The 9,195-nt window shown below is 42.5% G+C and overlaps 2 long non-coding RNA genes across 4 annotated transcripts in view; both read left to right on the top strand.

Annotated features, from left to right (window-relative positions):
* The window catches only part of LOC116543428, an 18,801-nt gene extending 9,669 nt beyond the window's left edge, over positions 1–9,132 (top strand). The window contains exons 3-4 of the long non-coding RNA XR_004265574.1: positions 8,715–8,932; positions 9,025–9,132. This is a non-coding gene — a long non-coding RNA (uncharacterized LOC116543428). The remainder of the gene's footprint in view (positions 1–8,714; positions 8,933–9,024) is intronic.
* On the top strand, positions 2,107–4,030 carry LOC116543426. 3 transcript variants are annotated; one of them, XR_004265572.1, is made up of 2 exons: positions 2,107–2,960; positions 3,631–4,030. It is a non-coding gene; the product is annotated as an uncharacterized LOC116543426 (long non-coding RNA). The 3 variants fall into 3 exon arrangements; XR_004265571.1 differs by having other exon boundaries at positions 2,108–2,829; XR_004265573.1 differs by lacking the exon at positions 2,107–2,960 and adding an exon at positions 2,975–3,374.
* Positions 9,133–9,195: the final 63 nt, after the last annotated feature.

Genomic DNA, 9,195 nt, shown 5'->3' with positions numbered 1-9,195 from the left:
ACTATCTTCACACATTCTGCCTATAGGAGGAGGTCTATGTGTACCTCCCTCCTCCACCTCCCAATTTTCCAACTCTGTTTTCTTCAAGTTGGTGACTGGCCAGCCAAGCCATGAGCCACTGCCCATGATTCATTCATTCATGCACTACTGGGGCATCATTTCACATCTTCCACCTCCCGTGGGCCTGTTTGGGTTTTGATTCCTAGTTCCTGGCTCGACAGCCATTTCCAAAGTTGTTCTGGTGTCAACTCCCAAGCCTACTGCTCTTGTTGTAGATTCTCCTCTTTATATGTTTTTATTTCCTGGAATTTAAAAAAATTGCATTCATTTTTTTCAGTGCAGCATTTCCAAGGATGTGTAGTAGGAGCAATTCTTCTTGCTGTAGATAGAATTGCTTAAAAACACCAGAAATGTATATTTGAGTGAAGCACAGCATGCATGGAGAAAGGAGGACAACCCACAAGTGGGCAGCGTATTTTCACAAAGTGAACACTCGGGCAAACAACACCCACATCACAGTACAGCCATCGCAACCTCCCAGAAACACCTTTGGGGCCTACTTTGTCATGAACCACCCTCCCCACCCTAGAGTAGACACTCTTGATTTTTCAGCTCCATCAAGTCGTTTTTCTAGTTAGCATTTCATCTAACCTTTTCTCAGGTTTCTTAGTTTCCTTGCATTGGGTTAGAACATGCTCCTTTAGCTAGGAGAAGTTTGTTATTACCCATGTTCTGAAGCCTGCTTCTGTCAATTCATAAAACTCATTCTCCATCCAGTTTTGTTCCCTTGCCGGTGAGAAATTGTGATCCCTTGGAGGAGAAGAGGTGTTCTGGTTTTTGACGATTTCAGCCTTTTTGTGCTGGTTTCTTCCCATCTTCGTGGATTTATCTACCTTTGGTCTTTGAAGTTGGTGACTGTTGGATGGGGTCTCTGAATGGATGTCCTTTCTGTTGATTTGAAGCTATTTCTTTCTGTTTTTTAGTATTCCTTCTAACAATCAGGTCCCTTGGCTGCAGGCCTGCTGAAATTTGCTGGAGGTCCACTCCAGACCCTGCTTGCCTGGGAGTCACCCGTGGGGCCCTCAGAACAGCAAAGATTGCTGCCTGTTCCTTCCTCTGGTAGCGTCATCTCAGAAGGGTACCTGCCAGATGTCAGCCAGAGCTCTCCTGTATGATATGTCTACTGGTCAGGATAAATGGGGGCCAGGGAGCCACATGAGGAGGCAGTCTGCCCCTTATCAGAGCTCAAGTGCTGTGCTGGGAGATCTGTTGCTCTCTTCAGAGCTGCTGGACAGGGATATTTAAGTCTGCTGAAGCAGAACCCACAACCACCCCTTTTCCCAGGTGCTATGTCCCAGGAAGGTAGGAGCTTTTTAAAATAAGTCCCTGACAGGCTACCGCTTTTTTTAAGAGATGCCCTGCCTAGCAAGAAGGGATCCTGATCACTGTCTGCCTGCAGAGGCGCTGCTGAGCTGCCGTGGGCTCTGCCCAGTTGCTGTGTAAACTTCCCAGGGGCTTTATTTACACAGGCAAGGTTAAAAGCACCTACCTGAGCCTCAGCAATGGGGGACACCCCTTCCCCCCACTGAGCTCATGTCCCAGGTTGAGCTCAGACTGCTGTGCTGGCTGTGAGGATTTCAAGCCAGTGGATCTTAACTTGCTGGTCTTCCTGGAGGTGGGACCCCCTGAGCCAGATCACTTGGCTCCCTGGCTTCAGCTCTCTTTTCTTCAGGGGAATGAGCAGTTCTGTCTCGCTGGAGTTGCAGGTGCCATGGGGGTATGAGAAAAAAAAAGAAAACTGCTGTGGGTAACACAGCCACCCAGTTTTGTGCTGGAAACCCGGGGAGCTGGTGTTGTAGGAACCAGAAGGAATCTCCTGGTCTGCAGGTTGTAAAGACCATGGGAAAAGAGCAGTATATGAGCAAGTGTGCTAGAGTGTCCAGAAAAGTCCCTAATGGCTTCCCTTGACTAGGAGAGGGAGTTCTCCAGCCCCTTGGCTTTCTGGGTGAGTCGACACCCCACCCTGCCTCAGTTGCCCTCCTTGGGCTGCACTCACTGTCTAACCAGTCCCAATGAGATGAACCTGACCTCAGCTAGAAATGTGGAGATCACTCGCCTTCTGGCTTACTCTTGCTAGGAAGTGCAAACCAGAGCTGTTCCTATTCGGCCATCTTGGCAGAAGTCCACTCTTGATTCCTAACACAGATTAGTTCTGCCAGTTCTAGTTGAATGGTATTATGTAGTCACCATCATGTCCCTGGGTCTCACCATCTTGACGTGTGTGGTCGTAGCCTATTCACTCCCATGGCTGTCCAACATTCCACTGTATAATAGCTCACACTTCTCATCCCTTCACTATTGATAGACAATTGTTTTGTATCCCGATCCTACAAATCGTGCTGCTATGAATAATATTTTTATGTATTTTGGCACACAGATACATACATTTCTATTGGTTTATAACTAAGATTGCAATTGCTAGGTCATAGGTGAGTAGATGCTTGTCTTAGTCTCTCAAAAAACAAGTTTCTAGTAGTAAACAAATAGTAGAGGAGGGTAAATCTCTTACTTTAGAAATTATTAGATAAGTGAGGAAGGAATGAGAGATTTAGACTATAATAACTCTTTTGCAACCCATCATGAATTAACAGATTTAACCATTGAATAGCAATGACAAGTAATAACAATACTAGAAAAAACTAATGTTTGGTTCTTCCTCTTGATGGAAGAACAGAATCCAGTACCATGAAACAAGTCCAAGTGAAAAATAAATCAAGACTGAATCTCAGCTAACCTCCATGGCCAATTACCAATTTACAGGCAATACAGGTAATACAAATACATATTCAACTATGCCTTGGGGAGCAATCAGCAAAATACACACTATGGGAATCTCTACCACACAATATACATTTCAATGAGAATCTATAGAATAAAAGAGAAAAAGCATATTTCTAAAGGTAAAACTAATTATAATTTTAGATGATAAAATTATGAAATAGAATAAAAAAGTGATGATCATAAAAGTTAGAAGAGAAAAGAGCTTACCGCTGTGCTGGGGCAAATGATGGGACTTCTGGTTTGCCCCCCCTCAACATCTATCCCTGGTGGTTAATGGGTGTTTACTTTTTATTAAAGGACACAAACTTTAGACAGTTTTTTTTTCCTTTTGGAGTCCTATATTTTATTGTCTGACACAAAGGTTAATGAAAAAATAATTTATAAAGTATGATTCCTGTTTTGCACAAAGCCTCCTCTGCATTTTCCTCTCTGAACACCGAGCACCCAGAACAACCAGCGACCCCAGGAGCCCCAGCAGGGTGACCTCACTTCTAAGTGTGCATGCAGCTCACATCACCAGAGGCAATATACAGGTTTATTCCTTGAGTTTTGGAAAAACCTGATAGGACACAGCTGAGGGGAAGCCTTCTCTGCTGTCTGCAGCCTCTTGGCCATCAGTGTAGCGGGAGCTGGTCCTCACCTCTCCACAGGCGCCTTCATGGCCAGAGCCTCCTCTCTGCATGGAGAGTAAGGCCTGGCCCTTCCCCTGAACACGTGACATGGATCTCGCCAAAGGTAGAGATGACACCATTCCTACCCCAGCAACCTCACACTTCTTTTGCTTTACAGGAAAGTTGATTCAACCTGGTGTCCAGTGAAGAAATCCCAACTGCAAAGGAGAGGTGGATCTCAGGGCTGTGCGTGATCTGCAAAAGGAAGCACATGAACCATCAGGTAGCGCTGCTGCGCTGCTTCTGCTCCCAGGAGGTGGATGTCCAGGATGAGCTTTAAGGTGGAGAGAGGGATGTCATTGCTCATCCTCCAGGTTCCAAGTAAAAACCTTTCTGCCCAGTCCATCTTGTTCTCCTTGAATCCTCAAGGCCAATGAGGACCGTCTCCTCACCTCCTTGGACTAGGCTTTTTAACACTGGAAAGTGGATGCGATTTCTAGTTTCAGCATGTTCTGGTTTATTGCCCTGCCAGTAAAATAAAATCAAAATATACATCGAATAAATAACAACTAAAATAACCATAGTGAGCAAAGATTTACATTGTATTTTTTAGAGTCAAGATGCCCCTCTGTGACTAGGCTGGAGTCCAGTGGTGCAATCATAGCTCACTGCAGTCTTGAATTCATGAGCTCAAGGGATCGTCCCACCTCAGCCTCCCCAATACCTGGAAATATAAGTGCTCACCACCATGCCCAGCTAAGGGTACTTATTTTTATTTTATTTTTTAGAGATGAAGGTCTCATATGTTGTTGAAGCTGGTCTCCAACTCCTGATCTTAAGCGATCCTTTTGCCTTAGTATCCTGAATTGCTGGGATTACAGGCATGAGCTGTCATCCTGGCTTGTACTGTACTGACACCATCAAGATTTCCTCCTCCAAGTGTGGACACAGCAGCAGACACCCCTTGTCTCTTGGGTCAGGACACTGGATAGAGTGGAATAACAGGGCAACAGAGTCACTGCAGAAAGTGCTCACACGGAGGAGGTCCAGCAGGGAGGGCCAGCTGTCCCAGGGCCACCATATATAGGGATAACTCCTCTTTCTGGGCAGGACTGTTCTTTGATTACCTTTGTACTCATAATAGTTCTGAAATCATAGGATGATGAGACTCAAGACTGGCTAAGATTTTTTTTTTTTTTTTTTCAAAAAAACCATCTCGAAGATTTGTTGATCTTTTGAATTTTTTGTGTGTCCCAATTTCCTTCAGAATTTAATTAATTCTTAACATTTCATAGTTCACTTTCAGTCAATAATGTACTAGTACCCATAAATATGGAAAACTTGCAACCATTTATCCTCTATAAAATGTTCAACTTTTATGATATAGATATTATATGTAATATATCTATATAGGTTATAAGTCCCACAAAAAAGAACTTTTTACTTTTTCTTATCTTTAAACAATTTGATGTATATAAAGTAAGAGTAAATGAAGGGAGCAGGATAGTCTTTTGCACTTAGCTCAATATTTACCATTTTCTATCATTTTCATCTTTTCTGATAATCCCATTTTCTACCTGGTATCATTTGCCTCTAGCCTGAAGAATTTTCTTTACCAATTGTTATTGTGCAGATCTGCTGGTGACAACTTCTCTTTTCTTTTACCTGCAATATCTCCTTATTTTGCCTTTCCTTGAAGGACATCTGTGCTGGATATAAAATTCTTAGTTGACCTTTTATTCTTGCAGCACTTTAAAGATGTTATTCTACTTTCTTTTGTTTGTATGGTTTCTAATAAGAAGTCATTAGTCAGGACAGGAGAAACAGAGAAACCAAACCTGGGAAAATAACGTGGTAGACCTAAAACTTATCACATCAATAATGACAAAAACCTACATGAATCAACACTCCAGTGAAGAGCAGCAATTGTGTGACTTGGTTTAAAAAAAACACAGAACCAAACTATATGCAGTTTCCAGACATACACTTTCTTTTTCTCTTTCGTTTTTTTTTTTTTTTGTAACTTTTATTTTTAGTTAAGGGGTACGTGTGTAGGTTTGTTATATAGGTAAACTTGTGTCACAGGGTTTTGTTGTACAGATTATTTCTGTACCCATTACTGCCCACCCAAGTATTAACCCTGAGTACCCATTAGATCTTTTTCCTGATCCTCTCCCTCCTCCTACTCTCCACCCTCAAGTAGACCCCAGTGTGTGTTGTTCCCCTCTACATGTCCATGTTTTCTCATCATTTAGCTCCCACTAATAAGTAAGAACATGTGGTATTTGGTTTTCTGTTCCCGCTTTAGTTTGCTAAGGATAATGGCCTCCAACTCCATCCATGTTCCTGCAAAGGACATGATCTCATTCTTTTTAATGGTTGTATAGTATTCTATGGTGTATATTTCCCACTTCTTCTTCTTCTTTTTTTTTTTTTTTTTTTTGAGATGGAGTCTCACTTTGTCACTAGGCTGGAGTGCAGTGGCATGATCTCAGCTCACTGCAACTTCCGCCTGCCGAGTTCAATTCTCCTGCCTCAGCCTCCCAAGTAGCTGGGACTAGAGGCACACGCCACCACGCCAAGCTAATTTTTGTATTGTTAATAGAGATGGTGTTTCACTATGTTGGCCAGGGTTGTCTCCATTACTTGACCTCATGATCTGCCGCCTTCGGCCTCCCAACTTGCTGGGATTACAGGCAGCCATATTTTCTTTATCTAGTCTACTACTAATGAACATTTAGGTTAATTCCAAGTCTTTGCTATTGTGAATAGTGCTGCAATGAACATATGCGTACATGTAAGACATGCACTTTCCGTTTTTATTTAATTTATTTTATTTTACTTTAGGTTCCAGGACACACGCAGAACCTGCAGGTTTGTTACATAGTCTGCCATGGTGGTTTGCTGCACCTATTGACCCATCCTCTAAGTTCCCTCCCCTCAATCCCTACTCCCCAACAGGCCCTGGTGTGTGATGTCCCCCTCCCTATGTCCATGTATTCTCATTGTGCAGCTCCCACTTAGAAGTGAGAACATGTGGTGTTTGATTTTCTGTTCCTGTGTTAGTTTGCTGAGGATGATGGCTTCCAGCTTCATCCATGTCCCTGAAAAGGACATGAACTCATTGCTTTTCATGGCTGTGTAGTATTCTATGGTGTATATGTACCACATTATTCTAATCCAATCTATCATTGATGGGCATTTGGTTTGGTTTCCTGTCTTTGCTATTGTAAATAGTACTGCAATAAACATACATGTGCATGTGTCTTTATAGTAGAATGATTTATATTCCTTTGGGTATATGCCCAGTAATAGGATTGCTGAGTCAAATAGTATTTCTGGTTTTAGATCTTTGAGGAATGGCCACACTGTCCTCCACAATGGTTGAACCAGTTTACATTCCCACTAGCAGTGTAAAAGTGTCCCTATTGCTCCACAGCCTTGCCAGCATCTATTTTTTCTTTTTAATAATTGCCATTTTGACTAGCAAGAGATGATATGTCATTGTGGTTTTGATTTGCATTTCTCTAATGATCAGTGATATCGAGCTTTTTTTCATATGTTTCCTGGCCATGTAAATGTCTTATGAGAAGGGTCTGTTCATATCCTCTGCCCACTTCTTTATGGGGCTGGGTTTTTTCTTGTACATTTGTTTAAGGTCTTTGAAAACAAACATCTCATCATTCTTGTTTAAACACCTAACAGGCATCCTAACTGGTGCAACATGGCAAGGCAATGAAATAAAAGACCAATAGAAAGACCAGGCATGGTGAGTCATACCTGTAATCCCTGCAATTTGGAAGGCTGACCACTTGAGTTCAGGAGTTTGAGACCAGCCTGATAGTGAGACCTCATCTCTATTAAATACAAATACTTTTAAAAGAAAAAAGATTAAAAGGAAGAAATAAATGTCTTTCTTTGTCACCAGCTTCATTGCATATGTAAAAAACACTAGGGAATTTGGAAAAAATCTCTGAAATTAATCACTGAATTCACCAAAGAGTTCATAAAATATATGTAATGTCACTTGGATGAACATGAAAAGATAGCAAACAATGCTAGTCATCAAAGAAGTGCAAATTAAAACTACAGTGAGAAGCCACCTCACAACACCTAGAATAGGTAAAATTAAAAAGATACATGATAAGTCTAAATACTGGCAAGAATCTGGAAAAAATAGGAAGGTCTGATACTGCTGGTGCAAATGCAAAAAATGTTGCCGCCAATTTGTAAAGCAGTTTGGCAATTTCTTACACAGCTGCCCATCCATTACCACATGACCCAGCAATCCCACATATACGTATTTATCCAAAAGAAATAAAAATGTAAGGCCACACTCGTGAGCAGTTATTTATAGTGGCTTCATTGATAACAAACACTAACTGGAGTAATCCCCATGTCTATCAACTGGAGAATAGAGAAACCAATGAGTAAACTGGGATTCCAGCAATACTGGGCAGCTGCTCCCCAACAAAAATGAATGAATGGCATCATCTCAAACACTGTTATGCTGAGTGAGAGGTCAAACAAAGGACTACACATGATTGCATCTCCATGAAATTCTAGAAATTTCACTCTTGCAGTCACAGAAAGCAGGGCAGTTGTTGAGTGAAGGGAAGGGGTGAGAGTGGGAGGCAATGATTAAATAAAAGGGGACATAAAGAAAGTTTTTAGGGAAAAGGAACTGTTCTCTACGGTGCCACAATTTGAGAGTGACTGGGCAACAGGAACTGAGGAGACAGTAGGGTCTGAGGGATGAGAGGGGCAGAGAGAAGGGCTGGAGAAGCAGGAGGTGAGGAAAAGGAGATAGGAGAGAATTCTAAAGCAGTGGAAGAGCATAGGAAGCGGCTCTTTGCTTTCAGTATTTAATACATTTTGTGGGACTGTCTAAGAACTAATGGCTTTCCTATGATTTAAAAAAAAGGGGGGGGGTTACAAAAACACCAAGTGTCCGAATAAAATATGCACACTGCTTACATGTGTCTAGTTCACAAAAGCAGGCAGTGCTTGAGTGCTGGTGAAGAGCATTGGGACTGCATGGAGCACTCACAACTTTGAGTGATGACTACAGGCTCCCGGTTCCATATACAGTAACAAACCTGCTTCTTTGTATTCAGGAGATGTTCTGGACTCACACAGGAAAACTGTGATTAGGGAATGAAGATAATTTTAAATGCAACAATCCAGAGTCACAGATTCATAGACTGGGAAAGTAAAACTTAGGAGCTTTGAGAGTTTAATTGCAATCCTGTTTTGACGCAGGTCTTTGACAGATTGGAATTCTAATCATTCAGGGATTACCAGTATTGTGCTACCTACTGTATTAATAAACAAAAAGGAAACTGGTCTCTATGAGAATCTCTATCTAGTGCCTTCAGGCAAAACTTCACCAGGTTTAAAGAGAAAACCCCTGTCTCTACAACTCCATTCCCAGGGCGAGCTCACTCTCTGGCATCAAGTTCCCCGTGGTGAGTTTCCTTGTACAAAAGTCCAAGGGGAGAGGTAAGGAGCGGGAGGCAGGGAGTCCAGTTCAGGGAAGGGGATTCCAGGTCTAGAAGTGGTGGAGAAGGAGGTGGGCGCAGCCTAGGGGGTCTCTCCCTGGTTTCCACAGATAGATCCTTGACCAGGACTCAGGTAGACAGTGTGACAAAGAGGCTTGGTGTAGGAGAAGAGGGATCAGGACAAAGTTCCAGGTCCCAGGTGTGGGTCTCAGAGTCTCAGGCGCCGAGGGGCTTGTTTGCAT

This window comes from Sapajus apella, unplaced genomic scaffold (genome assembly GCF_009761245.1).
Source record: "Sapajus apella isolate SASKATOON/1434 unplaced genomic scaffold, GSC_monkey_1.0 scaffold188, whole genome shotgun sequence".
NCBI lineage: Eukaryota > Metazoa > Chordata > Mammalia > Primates > Cebidae > Sapajus > Sapajus apella.
Note: the sequence above shows the minus strand (reverse complement) of the source record. Positions and strands in the feature narration are given on the sequence as shown.